We start from the raw sequence: 22,295 nt of genomic DNA on the forward strand, positions 1-22,295 counted from the left end.
CTTTGGTGACTGTCTCAAAAAAGTCGACCACATTTAACAGACATGACCTCCCCTTGTTGAAGCCAAACTGTGTGGGATTGAGGGTTTGGAGGTTGCCAATGTCCTTGTTAATGAGGTCTGTGATAATCTGTTCCATTGATCCTTGCAGATCAGGCTAGTTAGGCTGATGGGTGTATAATTTCCCAGATAGGTGGATGCTCCACCTCTGTGTAAAGGGATGACAGTGGCTATCCTCCATTTTTCTGGGACAAAGCTGGTACTCAGGCTTTGGTTGAATGGGGTACCTAATGGTGCTGCAAGTTCATGCCTGAGTTCATGTAGGATGCAGCCTGAGATGTTATGGGGTTCCATGGAAGCTGTATATTTTGCCTTTGAGAGAGCAGTGATGACCTGATCCCTAGACATAAGGGGGAAGGGGCAGGTACTGGGAATGTTTAGATTTACTGATGGGGGGGCAGAGGGGTGAAATTTTCGCTGAATCTATCAGCCATCAAGTTTTCTATATCTACAACATTTGTATATGTGTTGTCCTTGACCACCGGTTCTGAACAGATCTGGATGCTTCCTTTGAGATTTCAGACATATGTAAAGAAGGTCTTATGATTGTTTCTAGTGGATGTGGCCAATTTGGACTCAAAGTTTGCTTTAGAAGATTTCACTAGTGCTCTTATTTGCTTGTTCAGGGTAAGGAAAGATTGCTTCCAATTGGTCACCTGCTCCTTCTTGGTCCTGGACAGCATTTTTGTCTTTTGTTATAGAGCTTATTTATTGCAGATGTCCACCAGACAGGTTTACTCTTCTTTGCAGAGAATGATTTTGTCCTGTCAGGTATTCATGATTTCATAATCTATATAAATGTTCATATAGTACTTTGGTATAATTTTGGATACTGGTGCCAGTTCCTAGAGAATCATCTAACATGGTCAGTGTCTACCCTTAAAGACAAAACTTCAAACCAAAGTTATTCTCGTAGGGAAAATCTGGAGGGCATATTTTCTATTTTTAGACTTTGGTTAAATCCTCATTTGGGGAAATGGCATTTTCTAAAGTTATTCCTTCCATTTAAAACAATTTGCTATCACACACAAGAACAAATTTTGGAGATGTTTAAGATAAAACTAAAGTTGTTTGAGGTTGCATGTACCTACTTATGGAATAATGGTTTGCAGCCTTCAACACTAATCACTTATCTGCCTGAATGTTCTGTGAAAACATAGTTGAATGGTAAATTTGTTTGAAATATTTACTGTACTACACTGGACATAATGTGTATATAATAATATCTGTTGATGTAACAGAACCTTGTTCAGTGCATTAACTTCCTGGGCAAAGGTAGTAAATGATTGATGGAAACGTACTTCAGTAGTAAATTTATTTGAAACATTTACTGTATTACACTGTACACAGGAATTATATCCTACCTGAATATAATAGCAACTTTATCTTCTGTCTAAGAGATATAACCTTATTTGATCTGTTGCCTCTGTGTATCTAAGTTGTAGCTAAAAAGGGTTTGGTGACCAGTCTACTAGCTTGATGATCAAACTGAAATGAATAAATGTATGTATACATTCATAGAATCTCCAGTTTACAGGGATGCCACTGATTTTTTATCTAAAATATTACACTGTTGCTTATAAACTATCGGTTTATTTTCTAAAACATTTAGGATTATGGTCACTAAATGATGCCAGACATTACAGACTACTTACATTTTACAAAATACTAATGCAAATCTTCTTTCTAGTTTTTAACTTCTAAATAAATATTACAAGTATTTGAACATGTCCTTTGTTTTGGATTTGTGACTATGATTATTTTGGCTTCATACTTGTTTCGTGACTAAAGCAGCTGAGGCATATGACAATGCATGCAAAACTGTCCTTCAATGGATGCTATGAAATACAGCAAAAAAGGCCAAGATGTATGGGAAAGCCTACAATGGTTCTCATTTGTGTTGGTATGAGGCACTATTGGTGGTGCTGGCAAATAGTGAATGTTCTGGATTCCTGTGAAAGGCTGACATGCTGTGAACTGGTTATCAGATAAACAAACACATAAATTACTGGTGCACAAAGGTTGTTAACTCAGCAGTGAAAAAACATCCGAAGAATGTGGGTTTGTTTACGAGCTATGTACATGATTGAATACTAACACTAACACCAACACCACCCTCACTTAAGGTACATTTGACTGCAAAATAAGCTTTTCTTGACCCCAGTGGTAGTACATGTATCCAGTTCAAAAGGTTGTATACATTCCTAAACTTTACACTAGTCTACACATAAACCCTGTTATTTATAACACAGTTCCACTATGGATTTCCATGCTAGACTTGAAAAGTCAGTATTGCTTTGTTTATGGCCCTAGCTTTGTAAGGCTTTCTCATCAATTGTTTATTTTGCTTTGTTAAATTAAAAAAAAAAAAACACTACAGTCCCAAATAGTATCTATTGTACAGCAGAGACACGAGGACTTAAAAAGTTTAACATACACAGACAGACCATTGGTCCTGCAGTATTAAAGACATCTTTTTTTTCTTTTAGCAAGGAGATAAGAGGTTAGTTTGCAAACTTTTTATTTGCTCTGTTCAACCCAGGTGTAATTACAAATCAATAAGTATTTGCTAGTACAGAGCTTTAAGTACTAAGTTTAGTCGTATAGAATGTTTGTGGAGCGATGCAAGTCAGACAGAGAATCAGCCTATTTTATAATATAAACAGAAAAAAATAAAAAATAATTACTGCAGACTCTACAAGGTATCACTTCTGACAAAAGTCTGTTGTACAGTAGTCATGAATTCTGTGTTGCAGACACCAAGTGTTCTAAAAATATATTTTGCCTGTGGCAGAAAGAGCATGTTTGTTCTTGAACCATATACTTATAAATGAAAGGTTGACAACACTATAGATATGTTTTCAAGTTGAAAGTGTAGCCCAGTCTGTCTTTTTTGTGGTTCATGAGACATTTTCAAAGGCCAAAGTCACTTCCATGTCCATTGTAAGGAGTTTTTGTTTCTGCTTTCACTATAGCTCCATGGACATTGTTCACAACTTAACTAAGCATTATATCTTTGACATATTCTCTCAGAGATGTTTTCCTTCAGGTTAAGTACAGTGTATTGCATCTTGAATACAACATATACTCACACCCTGCCATAGTGCAGTGTTTACTTGAAACTGTTTATTATATCCAGAACTGTGCTGATCTGGGGGTAGGTGAATCTATGAAAAAAGATAAAACCACTAATTAATGAAAACGTGGTAACAAAGTTTTGAAAGAGAAAGCTTCCACTCCACTGTCATTTCATATTGAAAGAATACCTTAGATGTTTGCCTGAGATTCTGTCCAGTGCAGCGCACATCTGGATAAATTTGTTTTTGGCTCTGTGTGTTACCTAGAGCCTGCGGATGACCTTTTCCCTAATATAGTTAGAGTGATGGGAAGTAGGAGGAGTGTGAGTACAAATACTACTGTTTTGATAAGCAGCAGACTGACTACATTGTATTAGGAACGCAGTTTCTGTTGCCTGTATTCATCCCATGGGAAGGCGACTTTAACTTGTGATTTTGAGCAATGTAGACAGGCTAATCTTTCTTTGATAACCTTTAGCTATAACCTTGTATCATGGTAAATGCTTCTGTGTAGACACCATTAGTTCCAAAGGTATGGCTTAATAACAGAAGTTGTACCAGAGTTCTTCTGTAGAACTTAAAATTATTTCATCATATTACTTCAAGAAGATCCTTTGCATTTATTGAAAATTTCTGAAAACAAGATTGATGAATTTGTCATCAGCGTCCTGTCATCTGTTTTAATTTACATCTGAAACTTCTGCAATCAATCTTCATAGAGTAATGTGTTAGTGCAGATTATAAATGTTAGACTCCCCATGTTTAGTAGTCTTATTCTGTAGACCCCCATGTATCTTAAGCCCTAGTGGCAGGCCACAGAAGAGGTGACACGATCATAACTTTAAGAGAAAGTAATACTGATCGGGACCGCAATGCTACTTCATTCACTGTAGGTTGCTTTGCTGTACCTGTTTAAGAATGGGAGTTAACATCAGGTGATGCATGCCACTCTTTCCACACCTGCAGTAAACCTGTTGAAGTGAACATACGTCTTGCTTCTCAACTCTTCAGTCACGGCATTTCCTAAACTACTACAAAACAAGCATATTACATGGGATTAGAAGGACATTTGAATTAATAACAAGACTTGAAGTCTAGTTGAATATTTACTGAGAGAGTTTCAGGAAGGAAGAAAAGAGCAATCAGATTATGCTTTATTTGATGACACCATCTTGGCCATGAAGCACTGCACAGAAAGTCTCTTGTTGTTTTCATTTCAACCAAGTGAATTAATAAAGTATCTTGCTTTTGTATTTCAAAAGTATGAACACCAGAACAACTGTTGTATTTCAAATGCTGAATAAAGTCTGAAACCTAAATGTCTTCATATTTCTTATCTTGATCTCACAAAGTGAAGAATATCTAAAGAGTTAATCAGCTTGCACTTGTTTCAGAGATGCAGGATAAACTACAAGCAAGACACAGACTTCTACCACTTACTTCCTTATAACGTCTCTCTGTGAAATCCACTGTGGTTAATTATGTTCAGTCAGTGATGCAAATATTGTAATAATTTGCTTATTTTGTTCTTGCATTAACTAATCCATAGTGACAGTGACTAGTAAAATCTCATTGTATGTCAATATTTAGTATTCTTTGTACACTGTAAACTTCTTGTAAGACTTTATGAATATTATGCTTTTTTACAACTCATCAGGGATAAAAAGGGTAGGTATGCCTGCCCACCTACCCAGTTCATCATTATCATTATCAACACCCTTTTTTTACATTTCCAACATTTGGTCTGGGATGTCATATCAACTCTAACCATCTTTCTATTCAGTGCCACTCTCCTACCTTCTTCGGTACTCATGCCTGACTGTGGCAAGTCTTTGCTCACACAGTGCATCCACCTCTTTGCTGGATGCCCTCTTTTCCTCTTCCCTTCTTCCTGTTGTCCTAAATCATTTTCACCAGATTGTCTACTGCGTTTCTACACGTCTGAACTACAGTAATCTGTTCTCTTTGACTATTTCTCCAATTGGAGCTACTTTGCCTTCTGCTCTTATGTCCTCATTTTTTTCATGTGTCCCACAGTGTGTATCCTACCACCTGTTTCAGGCACTCATCTCCATCACTTTTAGCTTCCTCAACTGCTCTGCTTTTACTGCCAGGGTTTGTGTACCATACAGTAGTACTGGTCGTACCACTGTTTCGCACATGTTACTTCTTAGCTTCTTTGGCATTCTTCTGTCATACACTACACCTGACAGTTTGTGCCAGTTGGCTGCAGCCCCTCTGATTTAGCTTTGTTCTCACCATTCAGACTTCCCTTCTCCTCAAACATCCCTCCCAGATACTTGAAGCTATTTACCTGTTCCATTATTTTCTCTTCTATCTGAATTCTCAGCTTCTTCTGATTTCTCTATTTGCTGCCATTACAGCTGTCTTATCTGCATTCCATTCCCCTATCTTTTGCTTAGGTTCTTGCTCGGAGTCTGCCTGTAATGCCACATCATCTGTATTCAGCAACTTTATTGATCTGTCCCCTCTGACCTGTTTGCTAATGTAATTCTTCATCATTATGAACTGCAGTGAGTGAGCTCAGAGCTGAACCCTGATGCACATCCACTTCCACTGGGAAACTCTCTGTGAGACTGAACAAACGTTGTGTGTACTTGAGTCACTGGTTTCTTGTACATAGCTTACACTAATTCTGCAAATGTTTCTGGGATTTGTAGCCATGACAAGACTACCCAAGTCATCTTTCTTGGGAACTTATCATATGCTTTCTCCAAGTTTGGGAATCCTCGCCCTGCTGCCTTTGTATATGTAACTTCTTCTCATCTGTCTGTCTGACTGCAAACATTGGGTCAGTTGTGCTGCATCCTGATCTGAATTGGAACTGCTCATCTCCTGTCTTATTTTATACTACTTTGCATACTTATCAGTCACCCTTTCCAGAACTTTCATGCAATGTGACACAACCACCTACCCCAGTTATCAGATTGCAATAAATAAATGTATTTCAGAAATTTACTTGCACGTGTACATACACACCACTTTATTCCACTTTTATTCATTACAGGAAGTTATGTTTCTTCTAGAATGAATCTACAAAACCAGCAGCATCTCTGAATCTACATGGTAACTTGTCTTAAAAATTAAATTTTGGGTTCAGAAGTTTAAATTGTCTCACACTGAAAATGGAATTGCAGAAGGGCCAGAGAAAGTTCAGATTACGCAAAGTTAATAACACTTTGAACATCAAAAGGGAGGAGAGAGACATGTTATTAGTCACAAACAAGAAATTTAAAGTATCAAAAAAACTATAAATGGTTATGTGACTGAATGAAAGACCATAGTCTTGCATGATTCACTGATAAAAATGTAGCCCTGTCTGAGGAATTAAATGTCCAAGAAAGAGGTAGTCACACTCCAGTTACAGAGCTGAAATGTCCTGCAGAAGAATTACAAGTGTGCAAAATTCTAGCTGTGCCTGTTAATGATGTAGGAACTAAGTGGAAAATAAAAGGGCAAACTAAATATTGAAGTGATGATACAGGAAGTCACATTATCCAAAATGGTGCAGAGAAGCAGCCATTAGTTAAAAATAAAGCAGTGTGTCTGGTAACAGACATGAGAAAATGAAAGAGCAAAACATTTAATCAAACCTGTAAAGTGTGCAGTTGTAAAAATTTGGAATGCATAGATCTGTTACACGATGTTTGTATGGGTCCTCTGTTTGACTCAATCTAGTTCAGAGTGAGATGCTATTCAATCAAATCAGTGAAACCTGCAGAATATTGACATCACACAAAAACATACTCGGAGGCTCTAAATAAAGATCTGCCTAAGCAGCAGAGACCTCCAAAGCAGACACCCAAGCAACCGCTACCCCAAAAAAAAACACGTGCAACACATATCTCACAAAGCCAGTGTGCCGAACAGTCACAGCCCTTAAGGCTAAACAACACACCTGATACACTTGTAATAGGTGACTCTATCGTCAGGCACACTGACGTCCCGCTTACCAGGCTGAACAAGGAGAAGGTCACGGTGAGCAGCCTGTCTGGCGCTAGGATCCGCCACATAACACAAGCACTCAGGTCACTCCAAGGCAAGTACAAATATGACTCAGTCATTGTCCATGCTGGTGTGAATGACCTGAGATGTACCTCCCTGGACTACATGAAAAGAGACATAGAGGAGCTCTCTGAGCATGTAGCCCAGGCTGGTATGACCCTGACCTTGAGTAGCATCTTACCCTCACCAAGAATGATGCCATATTATGAAGACAAGATGATCAATTTCAACAATTGGCTTAAGTATTGGTGTCATTCAAAGGGGATCCAATGCCTATCAGCTTGGGATGATATGCACGACAAGCCACGATGCTCTGCTAGGGACGGCTTGCACCTGTCACCCCTGGGCTTTCGGATATTGGCAAAGGCTCTTGCTACCCCCATAGTGCCTTTTTTAGGCAAGGCTCAAAAGACAAACCCACCTCCATAGGTATCACAAGGGATAAGAAACTAAGAGTAATGCTACTCAACGCTAGAAGTCTAAACCTCAAGATGCATGCACTCGAAACTCTCCTTAGCATGGAGAACATCGATATCTGTGCAGTAACAGAAACCTGGTTCAGGGGTCCCGAGAGCACCCCAGCACTACCAGGCTATACCTCATACCATGCTTTTCGGCCCCAAAACTTGGACCGAACCACAAAAGGAGGGGGAGTATCGATATTCATAAAAGATACCCACACCTCCAGGTTGGTGGCAAAGCACGAAGCATCAGAGACTATCCATGTGCAACTAACAGTGGGTAAAACTGCCTTCCAGTTTATAGCCTGCTACAGACCACCCTCCCAAACCCAGGAACCCCACTCGGCCTTCCTGAGAACACTGGAAAATATGAAGGTCTCTCCGAACACCATTATATTGGGCGACTTCAACTACCCAAACAAAGATTGGGAGCATTACTCTAGCTCCAACACCCTTGCCCAACGGTTCCTAGAATTCATAAACTCAAATGCTATGGAACAACTTGTTACCACTCCCACAAGAGGGGAAAACATACTGGACCTGATCATCACCAACATGGGGACTCTATGCTCCAGACCAGAAGTGTATCCCTCACTGGTAAGATCAGACCATAAACTGATCTCACTGGATATTCACATCCTGACCCCACCCCCTGCCCAGAAAACCACAGTGAAAAACTTCTCTAAAGCAAATTTCACACTCCTCAAAACCGAGGTGGAATCCTTCAAAGCCCCGGCCTGTGGAAAATACAGCCCAGACCGCAGAATCCTTTATAAATGCATTCTATGAACACCTTCAGGACTGCATGGATCATGCAATCCCAAATAAAACCAAGACCCAATCCTCCAAAGGCAGACGACCTGTCTGGTGGACCCCAGCCATAAACAAACTATACAATAGAAGGAGGAAGCTACTACATGATAGAGCAAAATCCCAAAAGGGAAGGCATCTCTGATCAGTATTAGCAAAAACTAAGGGCACTCATAAAATCGCCAAAGGCCAGCTTCGAGAGAAAAATTGCACAGGACACTAAGGATAATCACAAGGCTTTCTTTAGTTATGTTAGGAACCTGGGTGGGAATTCCCAGATATGCTCAGAATTAGTCCAAAATGACAAAAATACACTGATCCCACAGACATTGCCAACATCCTAGCTGACAGGTTCAGCGCAAACTTCTCCCTCCCCACCAAAAGGGCAAATATCTATCCCAGCAGAGTGCTGCCCCTGACATCTCAGATGCTCAGGTGGGAGCCACCCTCTCCAAAGCAAAAACACAGCATCAATGGGACCAGACGGTGTCCCAGGCTGCCCCTACATGAACTCCAAGAAGAGCTAAACCCAAACATAAAACTACTGTTCAATCTCAGCCTTACTACAGGATATGTACCCAAAGAGTGGCGACAGCAACAGTGGTCCCTCTCCACAAAGGTGGTGCCTCAACGGACCCTGGAAACTATCGCCCCATAAGCCTGACTAGCTTGGTCTGCAAAGCTATGGAAAGGATCATCATGGACCTCATAAATAAAGATATTGGGGACCTACAGACACTGGATCCTACCCAGTTTGGCTTTGTTAAGGGCAGATCCTGCCTCTTAAACCTGGTTGACTTCTTTGAAACAGTCACCAAGGCCATTGACGAAGGGAAGGTGGTCCACACAGCCTATCTGGACCTCGCAAAGCCTTCGATACAATACCCCACTCGGGCATTATAGATAAGCTCACCAGCTTAAATATAAACCCCTATGTCACTAGATGGGTTGCAAACTGGCTCAAGGACAGAACCCACATGGTTAGAATTGCTGGAGCCATGTCAGACTCCAAACCAGTTACAAGTGGCGTCCCACAAGGCTCAGTCCTGGGACCTCTCTTGTTTGGTATATATTTCTCGGAGGTACAGGCCAACACGGAAGGACTGTGGCTGACCCAGTTCGCAGATGACTGCAAACTGGGCCATAATCGACTCTCCAGCCGACACAAGCATCCTCCAAAAGGGCCTCATAGAAACAGACAACTGGTGCCAGAGCCATGGCCTCAAGCTAAACGCCAAAAAGTGTATAGTCATCCCCTTTGGCAAAAACAAAGTGCCCACAAATTACCACATAGGTGGTAATCCATTAAGTGCAGAAGAAGTAATTAGGGACCTGGGGACCCAAGTTGATAGCAATCTCTCATTTGACAACCACGTGGCCAAAGTGGTTAGAAAAACATTTTATATAGCCCACCTAATCATGAAGGGATTCACATCTAGATTAGGGGAGGTCATCGTGCCTCTTTACTCATCCCTCATCAGGCCCATAATTGAGTACAATGCCCCTTTGGGATGTACCTTACCAAACACCTGCAGCAACTGGAAAGACCCCAAAAGTACCTCACCAAGAGGATCAAAGGGCTCAAACAGATGCCATATGCTGCCTGGTTAAAGAAACTCCAGCTCTACTCAGTGGCATACCGCCTGCTCAGAGGTGACCTGTGCCTGACGTATAAGGCCATGTCCAACCCGGAATTAAGGGACATGCTGCACCTCAAAAATCCAAATCCCATCGAGCTACACGCTCGAGAGACTTGAACCTCAGCACTGAAATAAATAGGACATGCTGGAGGGACAGATTCATAACCCAGAGGCTCCCTTCACTCTGGAATAAAATCCCAGTCCAGGTTAGGCAGAGTCCCTCATTGACTCTTTTCAAGAGGAATCTTGATGAGTGGATGGGAGATCGTAGGTTTACCCCGGGTATCACTTCTGTGTCACTGTTAGACAGAGGCACAGTATACTAACCTCGAAAAAGGGCATAGCAAAATTAATTTAAAATGGGTGGCGAAAGCCAAACATACTCTGGCTAGGCTTATAAATGCCCTAGGGCAGATAGCCTAGTATGAACCTATGAACCTATGAACCTATGTTTGGTGGAAACCGTTGTATAGAGCTCTGCCAGAACCAGTTATGTTTATTGAACAGTGTTATATTCAAGCAAAAACAAACAATATCAGAGACTACTGCAAAGCTGAGTCAGATTGATTGATCCATACAATAGTGCAATGTGGCCAGTAAGAACAAAAATGACTCATGGAGCATGGCTGTAGGCTACCACTTGTAGAACAGAGTATCACTCCTCTTGGCAGCAGCCTTCCTGGACATTGTAAGAAGAAAAAGAAGATTTCTGCAGATGGACTTGGTTTACTGATGGACCAGCAAAGTATGAAGTAAGATTTAGAAAATTAATGTAACATTTTGTGGGGAAAAATTCAGTGGACTTGTAGAAGAGAGGTGCTTGGTTCTGAAATTGAAAATTTCGTATTATCCAAACTGTAGGTGGATTGGACACTCTAAATTGGCCCTAGGCATGAGTGTGTGCGTGTGGAAGGTTGGGCACTGGGCTGGCAACTCGACACTGTAAAACTCCACTGCCAATCATGAGTGGACAGGTGATCCGCTGTGGCGACCCCTAACTGGGAAAAGCCGAAAGAAGATGAAGGCTTGGTGTAGCAGATGGTGATTCATTTGTGACAGGTTCAGACCATTTAGCAGTATGGATAGAGACAATGGAAGAAAGGGAATATATTAAATTAGGAAAGGGAATAAAAAGAATAAATGAGAAACTGTTGCATAAAACTGGGGAGTGGGAAGAACTGCAGCTATGAAAGGATCATATAACCATGAAGGACGTGTATAAAAACTGGCCTGAATGGTGGATTGAGTTTAAAAAAAGTATAAAATTGGCAGGTTGATGTAAGAAAGGAAGAGAAAGTGAAGTATGGGAAAAGGTTGGGAATGTATTAGAAAATGTAAAGAATAATGCAAGCGAGTATTATAATATGGAAAAAGAAAATGTATAAAAGAAATCAAGAAAAAATAAGGCATTTCTGTTTAGGCAAAGATATTAACTTACAATGGAGATGAGAGGAAGGGTCTTCATATTTGGGTAAACTAGTAAAGGAAGATATTAATATAGTAAGGGAAATGAAAAATGTAAAAGAGGTAAAACAAACACAAGAGCAAATTCAGTATTGTTGTACTGCATGTGGAAAATATGTATATGACATATAAAGGAGGAAGTGAGAGGGAATGGCAAGTAAAAAAAATCCAGAACAAGTTAAGGAAGAATTTGAAAAATAAATTACTATTAGTGAAATAGATGAAGTACTTATGAAAGTAAATGTTGATTCAGTATCAGGCCCAGATGGCATAGAGTATGGAATGTACGCAAAATTAATGGATTAGAAAGAGAATATTTTGTAAATAACAAGCAGTGGAAACTTCTAACATCTCTCTCTTGCACACTGGGCATCCACAGACACTGTCTTATAACTAAAGAGACTAAAAACTAATGTAGGTGCTTAACTTTCAAGTGTCTAGACAGTAAAATACCTTAACTGCCCTAACTTAAACAAATGTTAGTGAGTGTGTTAGTACATTTTGCTGGGTCTACATTAGAAGCATGAAAACCCTAAACTGCGAATGCTCACATGAGCGAAAATGCCGGTAATCGAAGTTGCTATTGTGGGGGGCTGTGCCCCCCACACACCCCCCGCTAACTATATATACTAATTCCGAAGTCTGACTACAGTGAGGAAAGGGCAAATATCCCACTTCTCACTGTAACACGACCCCGCATTCACACTTTCGATTCCCGGCATTTTCGCTCATGTGAGCGTTCGTGATTTAGGGTTTTCGTGCTTCTAATATAGACCCCATTCTGCTGTATAGTTCCTTAATCAAACCACTGTACTGATGAGTACATCACCAGGAAGCAACAGCTGCATAACTCTCTCTAGTTAGTGCCCTCCCAACTACAGTCTATTTTCTTTAGGAAACACTTAAATCTATAAAACAGCATTCCATTACCTCTCCTGTTTCATCTGTAACTAACCCCAGCTTTAATTATATATCCTTTTACAAAAACCCTCCACACCACCACCCAGAAAGATACAATAGTCCAATATGCAGATGATACTACACTGATTTGCTCAGCCCCCACATTCCAAACTCTTCAGACTAAAACCCAGGAGGCCTTCTCCAATATCAAAAACTGGTTAAAAAACTCACAACTAATACTTAACCCCAAAAAGACTCAACTTATGCTTTTCCACTCTACCAAAACTACTGACTGTTCTGTTCTTTTCTCTATCAATTCTGCCAATAACACACAGATCTCCTCAGTATCACAAGCTAAACTTCTTGGTGTAACACTTGACCAAAACCTGAAGTTTGACAAACATATAGCACAAACCATATCCAAAGTCCATAAAAACTTGGAACCCTATACCGCTGCAAAAACTATCTAACCAAAAACACCAAAATTACTATAACCAGAACTCACCTTCTCTCTACATTGCTTTATGCATCTCCTGTATTAACAAACCTTAACAAGACAGACCCACACAAATTGTCCATGTGCTATAATAAAATAGCTAGATTTGCAAATAACTCTAATCTCCGCTCCCACCACTGTCACTCACTAAAACAATTAGGTTGGCTAGAACTCGCCAACTTACTGAACTATAACCAACTGACCATGGCTCATTACTTGCTGTACCACCCAAACAAGATTCCTGATCTCTCAGGCTTACTCAATTTCACAATTCTGCTCGCCAACTAAGATCCACAAACAAAGCCCTTCTTGAAGTAGCTAAGTGTAGACACAGTGCTGGTGAATCCCTCTACTCCTACACAGTTGTTAAAATCTGGAATTCTCTTCCACCAGATATGAGATTGCAAAACAGTAGTCCCATCTGTAAAACCCAAATTAAAAGCCTACCTCAGTCTCATCTGGCAGTGTACCTGTACTGACCATGGCTAGCCCTACTACAACCATTCAGATAAATCTTCCTCTGGCACTACTCAAAGGTCAAACACGAAGAAAAAAAAAAAACTACCATAATGAATATTTTTAAATGTATTTATAACGGTATATATTACTACACTTTTACTCAAATACATTATATTTTCTGTTTTACTACTGTACACTCTATACTGTACACTTCTGCAACTTCTCATTGTACTATGCTATGATATACTATTGTTTGCTCTACTAATTTGTACTCAGCTCTGACTTTTTATTTTTATCATATATGTGGAGCTTTTATATTTTTTATGATTGTCATGTATGTGGAGCTTTTCTCCCTGGGTCTCTGCTGAAAATGGGCACCTGATTGCCCAGTCAGACCAACCCGGTAATCAAATATAAAAATAAATGTACTGAATGAATGGTTGAATGAAGGTTTTGTTTATGAAGTGCTGTTTAGTGGGATATGAAAAATTTGTACAGAAAAAGGATAAGAAAAATGAAGTAAAAAAATTGAAGGCCGCTAACACCAAACAGCAGCTTATAAAATTTTTATGAGAATAATACAAATAAGAATGGAAGGATGGATGAGGGATATTATGGAAGAAAGTATATATATATATATATATATATATATATATATATATATATATATATATGATATTAAAGGGAAGGGATATCAAAAATTGTTAATGGTTATAAGAGAAATTGTGGACATTATAAGTAAAACAGAGAATCTGAAACTTATGGTAGGTGATATTAGCAAGACATTCAATGCAGTAGGACATGATGCTTTGTGTAATAATATGGAGAAGCATAGAATAAGTAATAGAACTAGGAAAGTGTTATGTCAGCATTTCAAAGTAATAGAGTAAGTATGTGTAGTGAATGAGTGTCTGAGTAATGTGTGGTATAAGGCAATGAAGTCCTATGATTGGAATATTGTTTGCAGTGGTAATGAGTGAAATAGTGAGTGAAGTAATTTATAAACTGAAAGATGCTAGATATGCATTGTAGAAGGAGGTAGTTATTCCAGTAGTTTTGACATACACAGATGATATAGCTGTAGTTGCTAAGAACCAAACATGGATGAAGTATGTGGTGGTTTGCCTGAATGGATGTTTAAAGGATGTAGGAATGATCTTGAATAAAGATAAAAGTAAGAGTTTGGGTGATGTGTTGAAAACTGGGGGATGTGTACTTTTCAATGAATGAAGTGTCGTTGCTATGGATACAGTTAGAGAAAAAAATATGTAGTTAGTGGAAGGGTTTGATAAAACAAATGAAAGAATTATGTCTTCTGTTGAGAACATACAGATTAGCATTCAGGAAAAAGGTTTATCTTGTGAATTCTTTGTTAATGGGGAAAAATAATATGTATGTCAGGTGTTTATATGATCCCAGAAAAATATGAAAAGAAATTCTTGAAAATGGTGGTTTCTTTCATGTGAGGTTCAAGACTAAACCCAATAAAAGAGGTGTGCTGTATACGAGTGAAGATAAAGTGAGATTGGGGTCACTAAATCCAGTTTGTTCTGTGTCTTAAAAACTTCTGTAGCTTATTAAGGGGTAAAGGAAGAGAGTGAGAAATTAATAATAAGAATGTTTAAATGTAAGTACAGAAATTTCTAGGAGATAAGCATATGAAAACTAATTATAAATGAAAAAATTTCAAATTATCACGAAAAATTTTAACACAGAAAATAAAAATTGATGTTATAGAGAAAAAATTATAAGGATGCGGTGTAATGTGATGAAACAATATTATAATGTAAATCCATGGTAAATTTTACCAGAAGAAGTTATTAAAGCGAGGGCAAACTGGTGTACTAAGATAGTGGAATGTCAGGATTTCCTATGGAGACTGGTAATAGATAGGTTGCCAGTAAGGAGGGAATATGCCATTTAAAAAAGTTGTGTGTATGTTTATTTTGTCAGGAGGAAGATGATGCAAATCATGATTTTTTTTTTGAAATGTAAAGGAGTGGTGAAACTCTGGAAAAAGTTGTGTGAAGAAAATGTTTTGAAAATAATGACAATATAGATATGAATATGATTATGTCTGGATATTATGTGAGAAGGGTAGATACAAATTTATTTCATGTAATATGGATTTTGGCAGATATATTGTGAAAAAAAATATATAGTTGTGGGAGGAGGAGTGACAATCAGTTATGGATGAATAGCAATGAGGATGCTGTAAGAAAAATGAAAAATAGTTCAAAAATAGAAATGTATATACATGTGCTTGTAAATATGCACATTTTGTAAATATGTAAGTTATGCTTTTTATGTTGTGTTAAAGGCCCCCTACTCTTTTTGATAGTTACAATAGAATGTTTTACACACATATGTAAGCCATTACTAACTCAGATAGATGGGACATGAGTTTAGCATCACATCCAAAGAAGAATAGACTTAGACATCTTAGACTCTGTGTTGCGGCACTCAGTGTGACGTAACTTAAGCAGCCTGTCACTGCCACACTTATTTAAATCCCTTGTCACTAAAACTAAAAGATCTGACAACACTTAACTTTTTTCTTTTATACCTGGTTCTGTGTGGTTCTTCATGAATCTGTTTATAATGTTTAATCTCACACTTTTTCCTGTAACCTCTACATTAACACTTGCTTGTTTTTGTACTTTATTAAAACATTCTACCACTCCAGTTGATAGTGGGATGATAATGATCTTACCTGCACTTATCGCTCTCTAATCTACCTACTTTACCTTCCCACTAACAACATTTCACAACTTCTTATACCACTAATTCGAACAGGCCATTATTTGCAGTATGTTTATAATTAATGCTTATCTTGGGTGCATCTCTCTCAACTGTACAGATTTTTGCAGAATGTCTTGCTTTTGGCCTAATATTTTTGGTCCGTTTTTCATGGCAAATCATTACAGATTACAGTTACAAAATAATGATGGACATTTGAGTTTCAAACTTATTTTCCTTCAGAAAATGAATGCTAAGGTAAAACCTGCTATTCTATCAACTTACTAAGTTTGTAAGAGCAGTACTTATAAATCGTCTCTATTTTGAGGCATTTGTCCCACTTTTATTTATGGCTTTGTCCAGATTTCTTGCTCTAAGAGGTTGAGAGGTATGCTTGGGTTTATTTGTAGACCAGGGAAGTCCAACCTGGCACAAAGGCCTCTTTTCAACAGTGGCCCAAGGAGAAAAGCTCCAGTGCATGCAATACATACAAAATCTTTTAAGCTATACAGTATCAACAGTGTCAGCCAAAATACAATTAAAATAAATTTTACAATGTCAAAATAATAAGATAGTAACTGCACATACAGTAGTAAGCCTTATAATGACTACATACTGTACAGATATAGTGAAATAATGCAGTAGAGCAGATGTCACAATACAGAGGACTGGGCTATTTACAAAGAGTGGAAAGCAAAAGGTTTATGGGTGGTAAAAAGAGTTGAGAGGCATTGGTAGTGGGGGGCTGAAGACAGAGAGATTGCTGGTAGAGGAGAGCAGAGGTATAGTAGAAGAGGAAGAAGAAGAAGGAAAGATGTTATACTTATCCTGAAGATATACAGCTACAGAGCCAGGATGTTAAGATATGTTTTCCTAGATTTGTTTTGAAAGCCTGCTGGTTTTCAAGAAGCCTGAGAGCAAGTGGGAGGCATTTCAGAGGGTAGCTACACAGTTTGAGTATATGGAGGCTCCTGATGCATTTTGGGCTTTAGTGTTCGAGGGGGGAGTTTGTCTTTAAAGCGTAGAACTTTGGTAGGGTGGTAGTGTTGAGGCATGCATTTTAGTGCTGGATACTTAATCAAGGTAGCATATTAGAGCATGAGCTAGCAGTAGCTGACTGTAGTGGAGGTGATGTGGGAGTTCAGTCCAATTTAGTTGTTTAAGGGCAGAACAATGATGAGCTCTAAAGAGGTGATATGCAGCAAAGTGTGCTGTTTTATTGCATTTTTCCAGCTTTGTTTACATGGACATTTGCAGGTTAGTAAAGAGTGAGGAGGCACACAGTAGGGTAGGTAGCAGGTAGGTGTTAGCTATGGTTTCTCTAGATGTTTTTCGTGTTTCACTGTTGCAGTCATCACATTTGAGTTATCCCTACCAGGGTTGCGCTCGGCTGGCCCGAATAGCAGAGGCTTAGTATTTCTGCATCGGTTGCTGTCGCTTCAGGACTGACGTCAGGTCGTCAGTAGTATAAAGTAAGGCATCTGACGCCATTACACCAGTCTTTCTTTCCACGGAGCCCGAAGTAGAAGCAGTTCGCACGAGTGCCGGTTGGCCACTACCTGAATTTCATCTTCCGAATTGAAGCTGAAGTCTTCTAAAGCTAAGTACCTCATTGGGGATCCTTTTTTCTTGCACTAACCGATGTCAGAAAAAGTTAACAATTGTCTCGCCTGTGGAAAGCAAATATCACACCGAGACTTTCATTCTTACTGCATCACTTGCTTAGGCCCAGACCATGATGTCCCTCGCTGTTGCTTTTGTGCTTTGTTCAACGCCAGAACTATACGTCATCAAGCCCTTATTGTAGCTACATATTTTCGCTTACAGTCCTCAAATTCTGATATGGCTTTGGTAAGCCATCCGACAGCAGATCTTCCAAAAAAACGTAAGGATAAAGACGGAGACAGACTGCACAGGTCCAAACCTACCGACGACACTTCCATTAAGCTAGTTGTCAGTTCTCCGGTCCTCAGTGAGGCACTTTCGCAGCCCCTGATGCCTGCTTCTGTGGATTCGCAGGTCACTACCGAGACCCTTTCGGAGTCTGGTATGCCGCAAAACTATTCTTTGACTAAGGATCCTGCAGTTATCTCTCCCTTGGATGGGTCCGGAGCCACTGAGCAGGCACCGGCTTCCGAGGAAGTACTTTCCACTACCGATTCTCGACCCAAACCGACGACTTTTTAGACACTGCTGTTCTTTCAAAAACTGCAGAGTTTCTAAGGCCCAGGGTATGAACCACACCCAAGAAACCAATCTCAGGCACCTGCTTCCTTGCCTCAGTCTCAAATGCTTAAAATGGCAGAAGACCTTATCATGCTGATCAGGAGAAACCAAGCTACCCCTTCAAAAAAAAAAGTGATCTGTTCCCAGTAGTTTTGTCTGAACAGGAGTCTGATGACTCTGATGCATCTGAATATAAAGACATGCAACCCCTCTCTGCTTATGAGGATTCTGATGCAGAGGATTCCATTCCTTCAGCCTCTCCACCCGAGGACTTTTCCTTTGGGGAAACCCTTCATACCTTTCCAATGGGAATGTCAGGACTACCCTCAGGCTAAAAAGAGACTCAGGGAATTCTTAGACCTTCCACAGCACAGACCCCTGGCCATTCCCCCAGTCCTGGATGTTGTGGATAATGTTTTCCTGGAATCCAGTTTGACTCCTGACACACTCCCTCCTGCACCCAGGAAACCTGACAGGTATTACAGAGTCCCTGACTCACACAAATTTCTTTTCAAAAATCCTACTGCTGACCCTGAGGTAATTTCTCAAGGGCCTAAAGAAATTAAAGCAACCTCTGCTAAGAAGCCCACCCCATCAGATAGGGATTCCCAAGCACTAGACAGATGCGGTAAAAAAGTATACCTCTGCTACTCTTGCTATCAGAGCACTAAATTGCCAGTTCCATATGCTAAAATTTCAGCAACATACCATGGAACTCGTCAAACAAAAAATGTCTTCCTTTCCTGCTTGTGCAGAATCTAAAGAGTTACAAGAGTTAATGCATTCTGCAAGTCAAGTGACTAAGCACACCTTTTACTGTGGTTTTGACACCCTAGAAGCTTCTTGCAGGGCAGCAGTCACTGGTTCGGTCCTTAGAAGGCAGGCATGGCTTAAGGAACAGCCCTTGCCAGACCATGTTAAATCTAAATTATTGGATGCACCCTAGCACAAAGACAACTTATTTGGCACTAAGGCAGAGGAGATCTTAAAAAAGATGAAAGAAAAAGCTAAATCTATGCAGACAGTTTAGGATTTCCCATGGGTCCAGCCACCCAGGTTCAGCAGGCATTGCCCCTCCAAGCACTGGTCCTTTCCTGCTCCCACCAGGTCAGTTCAGCCCAGACCCCGCAGACAGCAGCCACAGGAAATGCAGAGATCAAAATAGTTGAATTCCTCCACTTCAAAACCAGGAAGTTCTAAGCCACCCCCTCATGATAAGAACTCAGAATGACTCTCCTCCCCCACCCCCTCCGTCTGCTCACCTTCACTTACCCCTAGGACGAAAACTCTCCTTTCACACAAGCACCTGGGCCACCATTAACAACAACCACTGGGTCCTCAACATAGTGTCCCAGGGATACAAATTTTCTTTCCACACTCTTCCAACCCAAAAAGGGTTTCCAGAGCTACCTCCAAACCAGTGAGCAGAGACACAAAAGCAAGTACTTTCCCTGCTCTCTATGAGGGCAGTAGAGAACTTTCCTGCAGAACAGAAAGGTCAAGGTTTCTACTCCAGACTTTTTCTGGTACCCAGAAAAGAGGGCACCTGGCACCCCATCCTCAAAGTATCCATTCTAAAAACATTCCTGGTGATACCAAAATTCAAAATGCTCACTATCCAGCAACTGCTACCCATGCTCTCCAAGGATGCTTGGCTAGCCACCCTAGACCTAAAAGAGTGCCTGCCTCCACACTCCTATCAGGGAATCATGCAGGAAATATTTACGTTTTAGGACAGGATCTCTGCACTTTCAGTTCTCTGCACTTCCCTTTGGCTTATTGTCTGCTCCCAGAGTTTTCACAAAATGTCTGGCTCCCGCCATTGCCTTTTGCAGACAAAGGAATATCCACATTTACCCATACTTAGATGACTGCCTAATTCAGGCAGACAATCAGGCAAAGCTGCTCAAGGACCTGGCCTTTGTAAAGTCCCTACTGACCTCCCTAGGGTACACTATCAATGAAAAGAAATCCAAACTAGTACCCGCCCAGAGGATTATTTTCCTGGGAGCAAGCCTGGACACAGCATCCCAGATGGCATTCCTTACACCAGAAAAGCAAACTTACCTGACAGCCTACTTCTCTCAACTAGCCACCAGACCCCAGTTATCTGCAAGGAAAATCCTGCAAGCTCTGGGGTTTATGGCATCTTGCATTTTACTCATTCCTTATGCCAGACTGCATATGAGGAAACTTCAGTGGCACCTAAAAAGCCTTTGGTGTCAACATTCTCAAGACCTGGAAACTCTTATACCAATGATACATTGCCTAAGGAAAGATTTTCTTTGGTGGGCAGCAGCATGCTTCCACAACAAGGGACTACCTTTCTCACCACCCCCTGCCACCCAGACCCTTACTACAGATGCATCAGAATATGCCTGGCATGCACACCTAGACGGCAGATGCATACAAGGCCAGTGGAGCCCACAGCAAATCCATCTGCACATCAACCAAAAAGAGATGTTAGCTGTCCAGTATGCATTGACAGCTTTCAGGCCCCTTCTCTCCCCAGGGGCTCTTCTGATCAAAACAGACAACACCACTGTAATGTGGTATATCAACAGGCAGGAAGGGACACACTCCTACCCTCTGTGCAGGCTGGCCATGACCCTTTGGCACACAGCCTCTGTCATGCAACTCCACCTGTTAGTGCAATTCCTACCTGGTTCTCTAAACTCACTGGCAGACCACGTAAGCAGAAATCTTCTGGACCCACACGAGTGGCAGCAAGACAAAAGAACCTTCACCCTAATAACTCAGAAATGGGGCACCCCGAAGGTCGACCTCTTTGCCTCCCACACCAACCATCAGCTCAGCAAATTCTGCACTAGGGAGCATCACTGCACGGCTTGGAAAGTGGATGCCCTATCCTTCCCTGGGTCAATCTATCGGTCTATGCATTTCCTCCACTACCTCTCATCAACAGGGTACTACTCAAAATAAGGGAGAAAAAAACAAGGACAATTCTTATTGCTCCAGACTGGCCTCACCAGCACTGGTACCCAGTGCCACCATGGCATCTCAGTCAGACCCCAACCCTCCTGGCCCAGAGGGAAGGAGAATTCATGCATTCCCAGTTGCAGACCCTCAGTTTGGCAGCCTGGCTTATTCTCTGACCACTGATCAATCTGCCAACCTCAGTAAACAGGTCCTAGATGTTATACATGAGGCCAGACACCCTAGCACTAGAAAGTCTTATGCTGACAGATGGAGAAGGTTCTGCACCTGGATTCAGGCTAAGGGAGCTGATACGGCACAGCCCTCCCTACCTCTCATCCTGGATTACCTAGCTGACCTGCTACACAGTGGTCTCTCTTTTTCCTCTATTAAAATTCATGACACTGCTATCTCTGTTCATTTCCACACTGAGCAGCCCCTTTTTCTCACACCCTCTGATCAAACAATTCCTAAGAGGGCCTAGCAACTTGAGGCCACCCAGAATAAAACGGGTCCTCTTCAAATTACCAAAACATCACTTCACCAACACGCGGAAGAGGAACGCGAAAGGACCGACAACGCAGTTGACCGACATGCTGAAATCCCGACAGCTGGAAGACCGACAAGGGGAACGTGTAAGCGCGACTTGGTAAGTATGCGATAGTGAGGGATTTTGGATTAGGGAGCAGACAGGTAAGTGTGCAATAGTGAGGGATTTAGGGTTAGGGTGTGTGAAAGGTGAGTGTGCGGTAGTGTCGGAGTTAGGGTTTGGGTAATGTAAGTGTGTGTTAGTGACGGGTTTATGTTTTAGGGTGGGCTAAGTGAGTTAGGGTTAGGGTGCAGGTAGGGTAAGTGTGCGGTAGTGTCGGACCTTAGGGTTAGGGGTGGGTTAAGTGAGTTAGGGTTAGGGTGCAGGTAGGGTAAGTGTGCGTAGTGTCGGACCTTAGGGTTAGGGGTGGGTTATGTGAGTTAGGGTTAGGGTGCAGGTAGGGTAAGTGTGCGG

The sequence above is a fragment of the Protopterus annectens genome, chromosome 16.part0 (assembly GCF_019279795.1).
Source record: "Protopterus annectens isolate FY-2018-M chromosome 16.part0, PAN1.0, whole genome shotgun sequence".
NCBI classification, from domain to species: domain Eukaryota; kingdom Metazoa; phylum Chordata; order Ceratodontiformes; family Protopteridae; genus Protopterus; species Protopterus annectens.